At 51.0% G+C, this 16,597-nt stretch overlaps 1 protein-coding gene across 4 annotated transcripts in view; it reads left to right on the top strand.

Annotated features, from left to right (window-relative positions):
• Nucleotides 1–16,597, top strand: part of Nemy (cytochrome b561 family member no extended memory) — a 152,449-nt gene that overhangs the window by 93,527 nt on the left and 42,325 nt on the right. For 2 of the 4 annotated variants that reach the window (XM_077700256.1, XM_077700255.1), the window contains exon 1: nt 8,886–9,418. The exons of the other annotated variants lie outside the window; for them this stretch is intronic. The gene's annotated coding sequence lies outside the window, so the exon portion shown is untranslated. Of the gene's footprint in view, nt 1–8,885; nt 9,419–16,597 lie in introns of those variants that run through there. 4 annotated transcript variants of the gene reach the window in all.

Genomic DNA, 16,597 nt, shown 5'->3' with positions numbered 1-16,597 from the left:
CGCCTCTGTGTAGAGCCGAGCCGTCTCTCAAACTCTTGCGTGAGGTGAAGCCTGCAGAGACCGTTGCGGCGATAAAACACTGTCACGCAGCGGGCGCTCCGCCCTGGTAGCGGAGCTAACCTCACCTCATTGGTCCGTTTGAACGAGGCCCGAACCCGACTCTCGCCGGGAGGCGAACGCGCGCCCTGCGCGGGGGTCCGTTCGGGGAGACGCTTCCAGGACGCCGAAGGCGTTGGCCGAAGGTATGTGACGCTTTCTTTACCAGCCGGCTGCAACTCTCTTGCGCCGGCGAAAGCTCACCAGCCCTTCCGGCTGCGGCCCGTGCCTAAGGCTGCTCCTGTTGCCCCTACGCTTGCATATAGTAAGGCCGTACCTACCACTCGACGATCACGCCGTGCAGTACGCGCCTGTGAGCGAATGGGCCCCGTCTCCCTCGCTGCTGCGAGCCGATCTGGCCAGCACGGCGATGCGCGCGCGCACAACGTGCGTGCACCCCGGAATTTGCCCTGACAGAAGAGCCCACTGGCTCTGCGCCGACGAAACGTGCGCACTTGCGCGTGGCGCCCCATCGCCCCTTTCACCTAACGGGAAGTACGTACCTGTACTGTAAATTGTGTAATTGGGACTGTAAAATATGTGACTAGAATGTTAGTATAAAATAAACGTCTTCCCTCCGTACCCTGGGCATATTCCTTGGTCGCCCCTTCTCCACCTGCCCAACAGAGGCGGTGTTAAGTTGGTGCGACGGCGTTTCAGTATCGTGAGCGTGCTCAACTAGCTCGAACCCACGGTGGTTCCTCGCGGTGTGCATGAATGCCTGCCTTGTTCAAAGCTAGCGTTATGCATATTGCGAGGTAGAGAGACCACAAGTGTCCTCACTGATTCCGTTGTACGCCAATACACCCTGCAGGAAAGCCAACTTTCTCTGACGATGATGATGAATGATCGTGAAGGAAGGGAAAGAAAAGAACGCTTCTGTGGCCGGAATCCAACCTGGGTCCCTCGTATTATGAAACCGCGGCGTCTATGCTATTGCTCTGTTTCGACACGGTCGAAGCGAACGCTGGCAGAAGGTACCGATTCGCGCTGTACACCCCAAACCCAAACGTTAGGCCTACGGAGTGCACAAGTTGCTGTTAGCATTCCAGAAAACGGGTGCGTACCTCCAGAGTGGTGCATACTCGCAGAGTGGGATTGGCCAACCAAAGAATCCATCACGAGAAAGCTTCGCGTTCAACCACCGTCGTCGAATTAGACGGGGGGGGGGGGGGGGGGGGGGGGGGGGGGGTGCGCGTTTTGTTGGTGTGCTCTGGTTCATATTTTCTTGTTTGCGTTTCATTTGTCCATGACTGTACATGCGCACAGGTGATATTATGGTGTATATGTTTTATATCATTAACTACGTCATTTATAACCCGCATAAGGAGCGCATATCGCACGATAATTCAGCAGTGGGACTGTATGGTAATAGCGCACTCATGCGTACAGAGATGCATCTGGTTCTCGCGATGTCCGTGTTGGCGCACTAACGAAATGTATGAGCACCAACAGTGCCATTAAAGTCGTGTTACTACTGAATGGGGTATCTTCTGCCCACCGGCCTCTCTGCTTTGCGGCCGTGTGCAGCTCCACACCAAAATAAAGTTTGTAATGTCTTTAGGCCAAGAAATATATAGTTCTCTCGATGTGGAGTAATCAGGCGTCCCAAGATCGTTCATGTTTGATGCTTAACGGTGCTGGAAACATCACCAGAGGCTTAATCGCGCGCATGAAGCTTTCTTCCTCCCGTTTCCGGGGTGTAGTACTTCTCCGAGCAGCGCTCACTTAGGAATGACTCTTTAAGAGGTTTCGCGATTCATTTCCTTGGTGTTCACTTCTCGAGGAAATGATAAGGACGTAAATCAGTTCTTGCATGCTCGTCCCATGTTCTCAACAAGAAACGACCTTTTATGTAACGTGCGCCGCATTAAACATTTTAGTGGAACCCTCAAGGGAGGTGTCCTTTCCTCTGTGTTCTCACGCGGGTTGGTTAGTCTAATGCATTGTGGTGAAGCTGAACCACGAGATTGCCTACAGTGAACTGTATAAACGATATAGCTCTTAAATCATGATAGGCGGTGATCCTTTATACTTACTGCCGCTTAACCTTCAGGTTGGATGACAGCAACCGAGAAATGGTTGCCGTACCACTGGCGTCGACGAGTGTAACGACTGAGGCCTCACACTACTGAGACGCGCAAAGCGACGTCAAATGGCGTCATCTTACCCAATAGCGAATATGAAGTGGCAAAAAAATGCATAATCAGAAAACAAGGCTGAAGCTGACGGCGCTGCAAGACCGGAGACTCGTCACTCGCCGGACGGAACTCACTGTTCGTAATAGAAGAGACAAACACCAGCTGCGCGTTTCCCCCACTTCGGAGCGACATCCTGTTGTCGCGTGTGTGCACACTATGGCTGCAACTGACTAACGTGCACAAGTGGGCGCGTTGCAGAATTTACGGGGCGTTCGTCTCTCACGCGCGACTCTCGCACAAGGGTCCTTTTGTGGGCCTGTTGCCTCGGCGTCGCGCCGGGCTCCTTTTCGGCTCGGCCTGTCGTTGCTCCGTCAGCTGGCGTCGCTTCCCGGACTATAGACACGCGATGTTTGTCCGAAAAAAGTATATAGGCGCAGCCTTGTGCCACGAGTTCCGAGCCCGCTGTTGTTCCCACCCGGTATATTTGTTCAACCTGGCAGATTCGCAAGTTACCGCCGAATGAGGTAATATGGTGTCAATCGCGAAAGGCAAAGCTGTCGTTCTCCTTTATTTATTTTCTTTCTTCGAAGCGAAGTAAAAATGGTAGGCAACTGTGCGCGAATGATGGGGCTCCGGGGCACTATAAAAAAATATACCACGCAATGAAGAACGAAACAAAAAGATGCCACCCGTTCCTTTTTAACGCGGAAGTGTTTTATTCCTGGATACACGAAGATTTCCCTGATGTCATATCCGTCACGGAAGTTACGCCAGTACAACCGAGAAAGCGGCCTGTAAAGGATGCACCCCTGCACTGAGGGTCCTCTTGCGGGGAAGCAACCTCTAGTACTAAAGAGTACGTAATACTTAAGGTTCGTTTTCGGGTTTTATATTTTAACACGAACGTGTTTTATGAAGCGATACACCATGATTCCACTGATGTCATATCCGTCACGGAAATTACGCTAGTGCACCTTTGCCGAAGCGACCCGCCAGCAGGACGCCGCTCGCCAAGCACACCCACAAGACAGCCGCCGACACGCAAATCATGCTGAGCTGCAGATTTAGCTGCACTTTTCACTTTCGTGTTTTACCGATTCCTATGACAGAGAAATCAATCACAGTTTTTTTTGCCACACGGATACCACTACCGACGCAACCGCCTCCACTGTCCCCAACTCACCGGTCTCAAAATTCTCACGATCGCCCGGCTTTGGCGTAGAGTGCAAACCGAAACTTAATTCCACACCCCCAACATATACTCTATCTCTCCCGCCCAATAACTCTAATCCCCCCTCACCGCCCTTGTGAGACTTCCTGCACCACATACCACCTCGTGCGGGTATGCCCTTCTTTTCTCATCCCCGGTGCAGTGGCAGTGCAAACGGGCGAGCCCGGGGCCTGAAGGTCAAGAACACCAGGCGGCGACAGTACGTGGCCTTTCTGAACTGAGAAGAGGGCACCTACCTCTTTCTTTTTTAAAATGACAGTCTTTCCTGAGCTACCTAAACACGAAATTTTTGTTTTGTCTGTATGCCTGCCACGCGATTCAACCGCCCGGCAAAAAAAAAAATGGTTTCAATCCACGCTGTGGAGGCGGTTGGACTGGAAAGCTGTAAACGACTGGAAAGCTGTAAACGACGTGCACTTACAACGATAACCCATGCGGCGTAACGTGAATTCACACACGTGGCTCTACAAAAAGTGAGACCACAGACACTGCCGGCCGTTACCTGGGATTCGTGGGGCGGAGTCGCGAACGCAGCAGCGTCGACAGAAAAAAAAACTGAGGAGCTTCTTTTGAAGGGTTAGGAGGAGGGCGGCACGCGCGCGGCTATGGCGTCACTGCCTCCCCCTCACTCTTGGTTCATGTGTCGCCTCCAGAAAGCGCCCTCTCTCTCCCCAGTCGTTGAATCCAAACCACCGTCTGTCTCCCCGTCTATACGTTGTATTCACTGGCGAGGCACGCATGCAGGTAACCATGTGGGTACGCTGTCACTGGTTACGTCGTGCTCCGCGGGATGGCGCTACTTGTCCGTGCTAAGCACATGATCTGTGTTGAATGTTCCAAACTCTACCGCACCGAACGCAAAGTAATGCCTCAACCCCAGTGTGAGTGCGATTAATAACATCTATGTTGACACCCCCGTTGAGAACAGGGTTGAAACGGAGTAGACGACGCACGCCGGTGTTCTTTTTTCTGCGGCGTGCGGGTGCACTGCCACAAGCTGCGCCATGTCCGTGGCCGTTTCCAGTGTTGCTAACTGAAGAAACCGATAGCTGAACTTTTCAGTGAATACCATCTATACGTGTGGGCGTAGCTTACTCCGCAAGACGACGGGCTCTCCCTCCGCTTCTTTTCCGTCCCAAGTTTGATCTCTTGTGGTGCCAGTAGTTTTTGTAGCCTGGATGCAGCCAGTAGTAGTCTGGGATGTTTGTTTGTGTAGCCGGTAGTAGCCTGAGATTTTTCTGCCGACGCGTACACTAAAATTTCCTTGGCTGGTTAGAGGTATAGTGCTTCGCAGTAAAACAAGCACAGGTGAAGGAATGATTGAACGCGAACCCTATGTAGACATGACTGTTCCAAACTACGACATTATTTGGCGGGAACGAAACCTCAAACATGTTTGAGGCCGGATAAATGTAGATAATCGGGAGTACCAGTGTTCTTTTCATCAAAAGCACACATTGAATTGGTTTTTATGGTTTCAGACGAAAAAGATAACACCACGTTAACAACAGTGCAGAGAAGAGGCTGGATAAAAGCAACTAATAAAATGAGATGTCCGCCTCGAGCTGCTCCAAGTGGACCCATCAGATGGCGCGCGAGGAGTGCGAACGCGGCGCCTCCATTCGCATTAGTCATCGGAGAAAGCGTGAGGTGTAGGGAAGAGCGTGAAGAATTGGAGGGGGAGAGAGAAGATGGTATTATGTGGCAGAGGCGGCACAGACTCAACCGAATAAGCGTTTTTCGACAACATTTGCAGCGAAGTATCCAGATGGATACAAGACTTTTTTTTTTTTTTTCCGAGGTTCCGATACACGTTTCACACTCATGGCTACGTTCTTACTTCGCGAAAGAGTAAACTGCGGTGGATAGGGAGCGGGGCAACTTACATGTAAGAAAAATAAACGCTCCAACTCCCGTGGTAGTATAAACGCGGATAATTAATGTTCGCGCTCTCAACAAACTTGTTCTGAACAAACAAAACGGCTATGCCGATACCTGTCACGAATTGCGTTTACGTGGATAATGGTGTTGCGATCAAACAGAAATTCAAGTGAATAGCCTAAATGCACTGCAAGCCTCCAGTGTAATCCGTGCCTAAATGAAAGGTGCAATGCATACGAAGTAGTAGTTTCTGATAAAAATTCTGCCTGTAAGAGACCAGATTTTAAGCGTTGAATGGACCCTGCAACACTTTCGATAAACGCTTTCACTCTTTCCTTCGCGTCTGGAAGCACTGCGAAAGCTACAGTTATCGCCAGCACCGAGCGGCACTGCGTGATTTGCTCGTCGCACCAGATAACCCCCTTTGTTTGGCTTAATTTTTAGAGTTATTGAAAAGCGGTCATTGCTGCAACCGAAGGAAAACCGGCCAACAGCCGCTACATGGTCTCAGTGACGTAATTCGGAGAACGTCAGGACGAGGAAAGAGAGAAAAATCTTTTGAGCGAGTTTCGAAGTTATCTGATGAGCATAGAGCAGTAATTTTCGGCCGAGGAACTCTGCGACCCTCTAATCTAAGTACTGGGTGTGTTGGGTGCAAGGTGCAAACGTTCTGCAGGCATTTGGTATTTCAAAAAAAAAAAAAAGCTAAAAAGTGTTGCATGGTCGGACACAAATATTTTGGCATGACTAAACCACAGATCGACAGTGCGCTGACAGGCGGAAACTCCAAGATAGATCCAGCAGCCGTGCGCGAATTCTTGGCGCTTCCAGAAGTCGAGATGTCCTCGCACCCGCTTCGGGGTCGGCCCCGCACACGCGTTTCTACTCTCCGCGCGCGCAGTGCATCGCACCACGTCGGCGACAACCCCACCGCCTCTCCTCCCCGCTGAAGCAGCGCCGGGCTTGTGCAAAGCTACGGGGGCCCACGTACACACAAACGGATTTCGCGGTGTGCCGGCGTGTCCGAGCTGGGAACGGTATCTGTGTCGCCGTCGTTCCGCGTGCTCCTCCCTCCCACACAGGAGTGCGCCAAGCGATGCCGGAAGAGGAGGCGCGCGCCGGCAATAAGTACTACCTGTCTTCTCGGCCTCTTCATTCGCCCGCCTCTCCGCTTGCGGATGCGCTTGCTGGCGCGTTGACGCCGGATGGTGAGCCTTTCGTCGTGGGCAGCAGCCACTGGTGTTTCTGGGATTTTATTTAGGCGCTGTTCGCTTACATCAGTCACTAGTGGCACCGATATCACGACACTTCCCTGCATCCGTACTTTGTTGGCTGGCACGGTGTCGTGTGGGTGCACCTGCCGTCGTATACAGTAAAGATTAAAATAAAAACCGAAATCGCGAAAGCGGCCTTAAGTGGTTTACCCTTTTTTTTTTTTTCCTTTTGAAAGGCACTTAACTTCGGATTCAGTCGAATGAGGTGAAGGAATGGAAGTCATATTTCTACTCAGTTTAGGGTCGGCGTTCAGGAAATAGTAAAACAAACTTGACGTTTTTGCGGTTTGGTTTGTTGGAGAAGAAACTCTTCTCTCTACTGGGTAGCGGTGGATGCGACGGAAATGGAAGACACAGACGTTGACGACGGCGAAATTGAGAAAAAAAGAAAGAAAATGTGTTTACAAGTACCAATGTACAAAACGTTTATTTACAAGCTGCGGTGTCGAAAATCGTAGTCTTAGCGAGCGACTGTCTGCTTTAGACGCTACGGTCCAGCCGGGAGCTGAAACCTCTCGCATCAGAATATGCCAACTTTTCGCACAATGGCGAACCCTAACCCACCCCTCGAGTAAGATTCTCCCCTCTCCCAGGTGCAGTGCTCAAAGACGTCGGTAAGAAGGGACCTCGCTACCGGGCAATACCTGGACCTAGGTTCTGGGGGCAATAAAGTTTGTTCTCCCTCACCCTACCAGGGATATTTTCGTAGATGGAAGAGTTGTTGCTGCTCACTGACGATGCGCAATCTCGTGACTTCGTGCGGCAGGGTGCTTGCACCCCGCAAGCACCTGTCCGTTTCTTAACCCAAGCAGAACTCAGTAAAGGGTTACTGCGACAAAATTGGGAACAGTCAGCAGCCTTACAGCTGTACCGCTGTCGAACAGTCTGCCATTTCTGGCAGCTGTCGGAATCATCATTAACACATCCTAGTTTTTTCTTCACTCAAACGAAATACTTCATATATCGGTATCCCGGCTTCCCTGCACCTGCAAATTTAGATCTGTCCTATGCAAGGATTTCTTGCTGCTCATTTGTGAACCCAGCTGAAACCGCGAGGCGCCCAACCCGTTTCCCCGATTACAAAAAAAAAAACAAAAAAAAAAAAAACACAGGGGTGGCTAGCACGTTGAGATTGGGCACTGTTGCGACCGGGCGGGGGCACCCGATCCGATCTCCGTGGCCTCCGACATACGAGTGGTAGCGTGTACGATGCGAGCGGCCAGCCGCTGTTGCAGCCGTGAAGAAGTCCAGAAGCCGTAGGCTAACGTAACTGTTTACTTCATAGCGAGAGGTGAGCCGAAGCCAAAGAACAATGCCCCGACGGGCGAGGTTACAATACAGGACTCGAGCAGAGCGACAACATCGATTCGCTGCTCTAACAGGAATGGTTTACAACGCTTGGGCAGCTCTATTTATACCCAAAAGCGATAACGGTCAAACGCAACAGGCTGGAACACGCACAACACTCTTTCCAGAGTTCGTAAGCCGTTCATAGCCTCGGGCACGTTGAGTCCGAGAGAGGGGAGAGGAGGACTCCGTTGCGATCGACGGGGCCTCTGTGTCCTTTAAGAGCGTGGAGACGAGCCACGCCGCCAGCCGCCGAAGTTTTGCCGAGAGCAAAGCGTCTGACGCGGCTTTGTCGCAACTTGCACCGACATGATTGCGCCTGTTTTCGAAGGCGCACGAGTGGCTTCGCCGCACAGCCGATGAGTGATGCGGGGAAGTACGGCGGCGCTGGCCGATTCGTAACAGCACCAGCGGTTTTCACGAGGAGGGGTGGATGTCCGCGCGGTTGGGTTAATAATCAATGACGGCCAGGGACACCTGTTGATTGTCACGAATTCTGAACGGTCGGACCTCCCGACATCCGTAGCTGCAGTCGATAATTGAACTGCACGCCTCCCTAACGAAATGGCGGTAAAACGGGTATGTGCGGCCACAGTACTGCCGAAATAGAGCAGTCCCTCATTATAACAAAATCCTCTGGATGGAAAGCTGGCTTCGTAGCGGTATAGCTTTCTCTCCCTACATTTGGGACCAAACAACAATGACACCTCGAATAAAGTGATTCAGTTTAGTTGTCGTCAGGTTAGTTAAAAGGTCCGCGCGTATGTTTGGACGTGTCGAATTATGCGGGATGAAGCGAGGCCCGCTCTCCGCTACACGCATCCCCCCTTTTCCGGCCTCTTCCTTCGGGAGCGCGTGGCAGCAGCGCCGTGTCACTCGGCTGCCCTCTCCGGCGGCGAGAAGGGGCTACCGGCGGCGGCGTCGGCGGCCACTCGGTTCCCAGCGCTCGGCACCGGCGCACCCGTCGGCCAAGTCTCGGCGGCAAGTTCGTGACCGCGCGCGCCAGGCCCTCGCGAGTGAACCAACTGCTCCTCTTTCCTCCCTCGCCTCTTCTCCGGGCACCGGCGGGTTTTTTGTGGCCGAAAAAGAAAAGACCCGCGAGGTTCTCTCCTCCGGCTCACCCACCCACGTTCTTCGTTCGCGAACGGTTTACAGTTGCCGACTCTGTCAACGTAGCTGTCGCGGTGCTGTCCTGTTGAGCGCTGCGTGCGACCCTGTTTGAAGGAGGCGATCCCGTCGAAACGAACACGGATTCTTCTCGGCGGACGGCGACGTGCGAAGTTGTGCAGGAAGACTCGTGCGGCGGCGCCCTTGAGTTTTGTTTGTTCGCGGCCAGCGTGTGCGGGGAGCGTCCGTTCTTTTTCTTCCGCCACCTCTAAAAATATACACGCACGTGATTGCTTGCCCAAGTGAGCGGCCAGCCGTTGAGAACAGGCGCAACCTCTGAGGTAAGTTCCGTAGACTGCTTGGTTTTATCGCCCCATTGACCGTGCAGTTCAAAACTCCCGTTGTTAGTCTCTCTCTTAGCGAAGTAGCGGGGGACAAAAAAAAAAAAAAAACACTCAAATTTTGTTTAGTTTTTGCCCCTCAGCAACACAGTGTAAGTTACCGGTCGCCACGTGGTGGAGGTTCACTTCGAGTGTTTGTGGGAAAAATACTGGAAACTATTCGTGCGTCACTAGCTTGACGTCGCCGGAAATTTGAGACTGTGGGAATTATCAGGGGTCGTCCCTCGAATCTCTGGTTACATCGCCTCGCCTTCTCCAATTTCCTGCGCTGCCCGGGTCGCAATCGGATGAGGGGGAGACGATAGCATCTCGTGTACTAAGGGCCTCCTGCCATGTGATGTGCAGTGAAGCGCGCTGTACAGTGACGGCACGTATTATAGCTGGTAACAGATGAGAAAGCTGGTCTTGGTTATCATTTAATCTGATCAGAGCTCAGTTAAGCACGTGATTTAGATGTTAACACGCAAATTGGAAAGCGATATATTTTAAGTGCTACGAATTTTTGGAGCAAGCATCGCTTCCCCGGCCATGTTTGGGTTCTACTGTGGACACCTTGTATGGTACCTTGCTCAAAGTGCTACGTTGCAAAGTTGCTCATAAACGTGAACATGAACTGACGTGCAATGTGATGGGGAAACTGGCGAGACACGAATTGATTGATTGATTGATTGTGAGGTTTAACGCGCCGAAGCGGCACGTAGGCTGTGAAGCGGGCCGTAGTGGAGGCCTTCGGATTATTTTTGACCACCTGGGGAATCTTTATAACGTGCGCCGAAAACTCGAGCACGCGAGCGTTTTCGTTTTCCGCTTCCACCAGAAAAGCAGCCACCGCGGTCGGGATCGAACCTGCGTACTTGGGTTCAGCAGCACAACGCCATAACCACTAAGCCTCCGCGGTGGGTGGCTAGACATAAAGGCACAAGCGATTAGTCTGAACCTGCTGTTTATACTTGCACCAAACCCTCGCTTTAACGAAGCCCACGGAAAAGAAACTGACTTTCTTATAAGCGGTAATTCGATAAAGGTGGAGATATACTTGCTCTTACGGCCTGTACTGCAGTTAGGACTGTTAAAAAAGCTTCGCCTGAAGCGAGGATTCGGATAAAGCGACTTCGTTATAACGAGTTTCGAGGCGGGAACCTGAACCACTCGGTGGCAATTTCTCTGCCAACAAGGAAGTGAAACTTGAAAGTCTTATCGCGCACGTTTTGTGTCAACACGAAGTCCAGTACGCGGTGTTGTTCAGGACGCGATAATAGTTACTTGTGGTTCGTGGGATTTGCTTCAGCTGAGGCCATAAACGCGAAAAATAGAGTTCGTTGCAAGATATGTAAAAAAAAAGGGTTAAAAACATTTAACAGGCCCGTACTCACTTGTGGAACATGCCCATGCTAGGATCGGCATCGAGGCTGTCGGTCAGTCGGTTCATAGGCGCGTTTGGACGGTCGTCGCAGCAACACATACATGTCAGGTACTCATTCGGGGGATTGGCCAAATATGAATAAAATCTTCACGCGTCATGTTAGGAATCCCTTCTTCCCCGCTTTCTCGTTTTCTCAATTTACTGACATACTTCTTTACTTAAATTTACATACTTTGCTTAATTACTCACACACTTTACTTACCACGTACTTTACTTGCTGTCTCGCTCGCTGGCTTGCTCAGTCTGATGGTTCGTATTCACATTTTATGCACTGGACGGCTTTGTAAGGGACAGTTCATGCCGTGGTTTCATTTTAGTACATAGCACATAACGCGTATCTATCTATTTGTTCCTTTATTGTTTATTGTTTGGCGCTCTTTGCCCTTAGTCGGCCTTGCGCCATTAAACTCCAAACATCATCATCATCATCATCATCATCCTTTATTGTCCGCTTGAGCTCTGGTTTCCAAAGCTATCGATGCGTTGATACATCGCGGCCTCCGAATGATATAGCAAACTTCTTGTCGATTTCTTATGCGTGATAAACATCCGAGTACTTCAGTCGATAAAAATGGTCGCGGCAACTGACATACATCCCCACAGCCTTTTCATATCAAGGCGGTCCAGGAACAGCTGGAGCTCCTGTGCGTGGGCGCAAATAATATATGCGCCCCTGCGTGCAGGGCGGCGAACTACTACGGCGTGGACGGAAATAGTAGACGGCACCGAAATGGTAACAATGACGAGATTGGGACACTGTGGCGCAGAAAGTGCGCGATCGATCGAGACGTGGGCGTTGCACCTTCGAGGGTCGCACGCGGCCGTGTCGCTTGAGTGGCGGGAAAGCAGAAGGGAATACGGAATTCTCGGAATCAATTCATCCATGGTTTCCGTTTCCATTATACTATGCGATTGCGGCGAGCGGAACGGACCTGTGGAGATTTTTTGCCTTGGTCTTATTATTATTTTTTTTTCTTTGCGTTTGAGTCGCTTTCTGGAGTCACTGGCGCGTTGGCTGCACCGCAAAAAGAGTATATCAATTTACGAGGTGAAAGGAGAAGGGTTAGTTCGTTGAGCGATAATATCCCCCCCCCCCCCACGCCCCCACACACACACAAAGCGACACCTCCTCCTCACCGAAAACCATTTTGTTTGCATGACCACGACATTTGTGTAATGGGCCTTGTTGTTGGTGGGGGGGCTAATAATATAGCCATGTTCTTGGGGCGCCGCCTTTATACCAATTTTGTTGATTGATTGATTGATTGATTGATTGATTGATTGATTGATTGATTGATTGATTGATTGATTGATTGTAGGGTTTAACGCGCCGACGCAACGCAGGCGATGAGGCGCGCCGTAGTGGAGGGCTCCGGATTAATTTTGACCACCTGGGGATCTTTATCGTGCGCCGAAATCTCGTACACACGGGCGTTTTTGCTTTTCGCCTCCACCAGAAAAGCGACCGCCGCGGCCGGGAATCGAACCCGCGACCTCGTGCTCAGCAGCGCAACGCCTTAGCCACTGAGCCACCGCGGCGGGTGATTGATTGATTGATTGATTGATTGATTGATTGATTGATTGATTGATTGATTGATTGATTGATTGATTGTGGGGTTCCGCGCGTCGAAGCTACACCTGGGCTATGAGGTGCGCCGTAGTGGTGGTTCTCCGGATTAATTTTGACCACCTGGGGATCTTTAACGTGCGCCGAAATCTCGAACACACGGGCGTTTTTGCTTTTCGCTGCTGCCAGAAAAGCAGACACCGCGTGCGGGATCAAACCCTCGTCCTTGCAAGGGGCTCGAGATGCACGACGCCTTAGCCACTGAGCCACCGAAGGGGGTATACAAATATCGCAGCAGCGCGATTCTATAGGGACATCGCTTTGAAGCTTATTGTCTAACTGCCTGCACATTTGTCTTCTTTTTTTGTTATATATTGCAGACAAACAACTGTGTTGTACTAGTACAAATGGGAGGCCAGGACGGCGAGACAGGCCGACGCAACTGTCTGGCCGCTTTGTGCCTTGTGTCCGTACTTGTCGTCAGAGCGTATTACGTGCGGCGACACTTTCCTGGTCGCACCTAGCAGAGTACATAACAGAAAAAAGTGCAGAGCTCCCTCTTTGCGGGCAAAAAGAAAGCAATAAAAATCGAAAGACAGCCGCGTATAGGGCGCTTGTCCACTCCGCATGATGCCTTGTTCACGGAGTTGGAAACGCTTGTGTTGAGCGATGTAAGCTTCGCGTTCTCTTTATTGTTGGTTTTTTTTTTCCTTGCCCCAATCTGCTTGTTGGCTTCACGTCGTTTGTCGCCACCTTACAGGCTTTGATTTTTCCGCCCTTGCACTCTGATTTAGTTCGGTTAAAATTAGCGAAACACGCCTTCAGTGCCAATTCTGTGTTCTCGAACGGGAAGGGGGTGCAGCCCGCTCGTCACACGTCTTTTTCCCACGTGTGACAGAGCGCATATATCACCGCGCCCCTCGGCTGACAGCCGCACCGTCCCGTCTCGGCTGATCGACGCCGCGGGCAGCTCGGCTCCTGCTCCCGACAGAGTGCATTTACCGCTATCCTTTGTTGGTCTGTCGACCCCGCGCGCTATCCTGCCGATTCACCGCGAAGGAGAATTTGACATCCGCCTGAAATGCGGCCGCACGGGTACAAAGGAAAGCTGTACAGCTTTCAACTTCGCAGTTGAAGAGAAATTCGTCCTTGTCCAGGATTCGAACCGGGGTCCACCGCTCATCCAGAGCAGCCTTTCTACCAACTGAGCTATACAGGAGGCTAGCCGTTTGTATAGAGCGAGAGCGAAGTGACAAACAACCCATGGGGAGACCAGTACAGTAGCAGTAGAAAAGGCTTTTTAGTCGGACAAAACTACAAGCCGAGCGTTTCGACCCGTCTGGGCGACCAGTCGGCGCTGTTCTTCTTCCATTTCAGGGCCATCGGGCAGTAGAACAGGTAATGTGGCAAATCAGCGTAGTCAGTGGGACAGTTGGAACAGGAAGGGCTAGTAGCATGTAGTATAATGCGAATGCCATGCACATTCTGTACGTTGCCGTAACAAGTTTACCTGTTTGTTGAATATGAACTGGCTATTTTTAGCTTAGTTGTAAATGAATCAGCTAGCGAAAAGTTTTAATCAAGTTTTCTCGCATAGTTGTCGCGAAGGGCCTGTGCGACAGCTCGCTGAAAAGTTTATTTTTCCTCCGCGCCGGTGCGTATGCGAGGCCCTCTGTTGCTACGTGCGGTTTCGCGGGCTCGATCGATTCCCAGCCGCGGTGAATGCGTTTTTAACGGGGCCGAGAAACAGAAGCGAACGTGGTGGGAAATAAGCCGGGGCCATTTCGTCTGCGGTGTAGTCTCTGTCTGTTAAACGCCCATTAGAATTTGGTATAATTGTTTTGTGTCGTTGTATACTGTAGAAGTAATGTAGTGGGGTAACAACAACGCAGTTGTCTACAGACATAAGCCTGCTGAGCATGTTTGGTGCTGTAGACGTCATGATAAAATGTGCCGGATCATTCGAGTTGCAAGGCATGCCATAAAGTACCGTGCAGGCCCGGCGTTTTTTTTTATACAATTTGTTGCCGTCGCGATGCGTTCACTGCCTGGTTATCACTATACTGTACGTACTCTTTAGGGGCGAAACCCCTTAGGGGCTTGGGCTGTCGGCGTCCCATGTAGTCACGGTACTAAAACACCGGGACTCTCGTTTTCCAACGCCTCGCTCTAGAACGTAAGGCGTACTAAAAGAACACACCGGGACACTTGTTTTCCGACGTCTCGCGCTAGAACGCTTCGTGCTTCAAAGGCACGAGACTTATACAGCCAAGCTGCATTCCTCTACCCCCCCCCCCCCAAACGGTTTCATCTCCGTGGGCAAGAACGCCAAGAATACACTTATGCCCTGCATGAATTACGAAAATCGCGCTAAATGGACAAACAGAGGAAGGAAGGAAGGAAGGAAGGAAGGAAGAGTTGCGCATTCTCTATTTGTCCATTTAGCGCAATTTTTGTAATTCATAATGCACCAACTAGCCCAACAGCACATTTTACTGAAATACCCTGCATGCTTCGCCCCACCGCAGGTTTCACGTTAGTGGAGATGGCTCGGGATTTCTATTTTTTTTTCATTGTTTTGAATTTTAAAGAGGTTACTTTGACGAGACTTGAATTTTTTTTTCTTCAGAGTTAAATGAGACGGCGAGGTCGACATGCATTCGAGTCAATGAACGCGTGTACATGTGCTACTTCCAGCGCAATTTTTGCTGCACCGTGACGGATGTTGCATGCCAGGAGGCTTGAATATTCGCCGTTTCCACTGCATAACTAAAGTACGCCGATAGCACACACCGGTAAGCAGCTGCAGGGCGTTGCTCGCAGTAAACACATGCGAGAGCAATAGGCGGCTTTCGTGTAGATGGGTACACGTGCTTAACACTGCTTTTGAGCTGTTATTGTATTTATGTATGCCAATTTTTTTATTAGTTTGATAGCATGCTGCACTAGTTGAAACATCTGCACCTCCAATCGATCCCTTGTGCGGCACTGACCGTTAAAAAGACAACAGAAAAAAAAATATCGAGCACGCGTAAATGGAGCGTTGAATTGATGAAATTAGCATTAAAGTGCTTCAAGTGTGCTTGTCTACCCCTAAAAGAATAGTAGCGCCTTGTTTTGTCAGCCGTTAGCTATTCGTTTCCAGACTGGCATAGACTGAACACGTACAGCCATGAGCAGAAGCTTACGGACTATACGAAAATGACAATTTTAGGTTATTTCTCTTCCGGTAGCAGCCCACAAGCTGTGGTATGCATTTGAGATGTCGTGTAATTACTAAAGTATAGAAAAAATACCGCCCATTATACCCCGGGCTGCCGTGCGGCAGAGAAATAACCCAAAATTGCTGTTCTTGTGTTCCGTAAACTTTTGCTCTTGACGGTACGTCAGCCACGTCAGCCTGAAACGGCGCCCATTTCTACTCGGCTAACCATGTTTGCGCATCTTTTTGCTCGAGCAAGATGTGCCTCAGGTTTCCCTCCATTCCGGCCAGGTTCCGCCTCCGAGGCAGCAGACCGTGACAGCGCAACGTCGAGGAAGTGATTACGCGAGACAAAAGATGTTTAGCTGCTCTTCTCGACCGCTGGCCTTGGAGTCACATGCCGGGTCGCGAAGTGAGCAGCCCACGCCGCAATGAAGCTCAGTGCTGAGGCCTCTCGGTCAAGGGCCGCGGATGGGAAGGGGAAATCCGCGAAGGGCTCACGAACGGTTCAACGTGCAGTTCAGCTTCGCTGGTCGCATGGATTGTCGTTGATTGGTCGCCATCTCGGAGGAACGCAGCGGACGTCTATGGCACCTGCGCTACCGCGTCGTTCGCTCCGCCTTTTCACCTTTTGCTGGCCTCCGGCACCTCACCACTAGTACAGCTCCCCCGTCAAGCGCACACGACAGCGGAACGGCATATGCTTCAAAAAGGCCGGTAATATCGTCCGTTCAGTGGGATGACTTAACTTACTGCGTAGAGGAGCATTTCCAACTTTTGTTCACGGGTCGTTCACGTACTGCTTTCGCGAACTTCATTGTGACTTTGCAAGTAGGGAGCTTAGTTTGGGTCCACGACGACTGATGTAGAAATCGCACTTCTTTTTTAGCCTTTCGGCAGCTAGCGCAGTATGGGACCGCGAGGACG

This window comes from Haemaphysalis longicornis, unplaced genomic scaffold, assembly GCF_048455015.1.
Source record: "Haemaphysalis longicornis isolate Haplotype H1 unplaced genomic scaffold, Haemaphysalis longicornis Haplotype H1 scaffold_2, whole genome shotgun sequence".
Taxonomy (NCBI): Eukaryota; Metazoa; Arthropoda; class Arachnida; order Ixodida; family Ixodidae; genus Haemaphysalis; species Haemaphysalis longicornis.
This window is presented reverse-complemented; position numbering and strand designations above follow the sequence as displayed.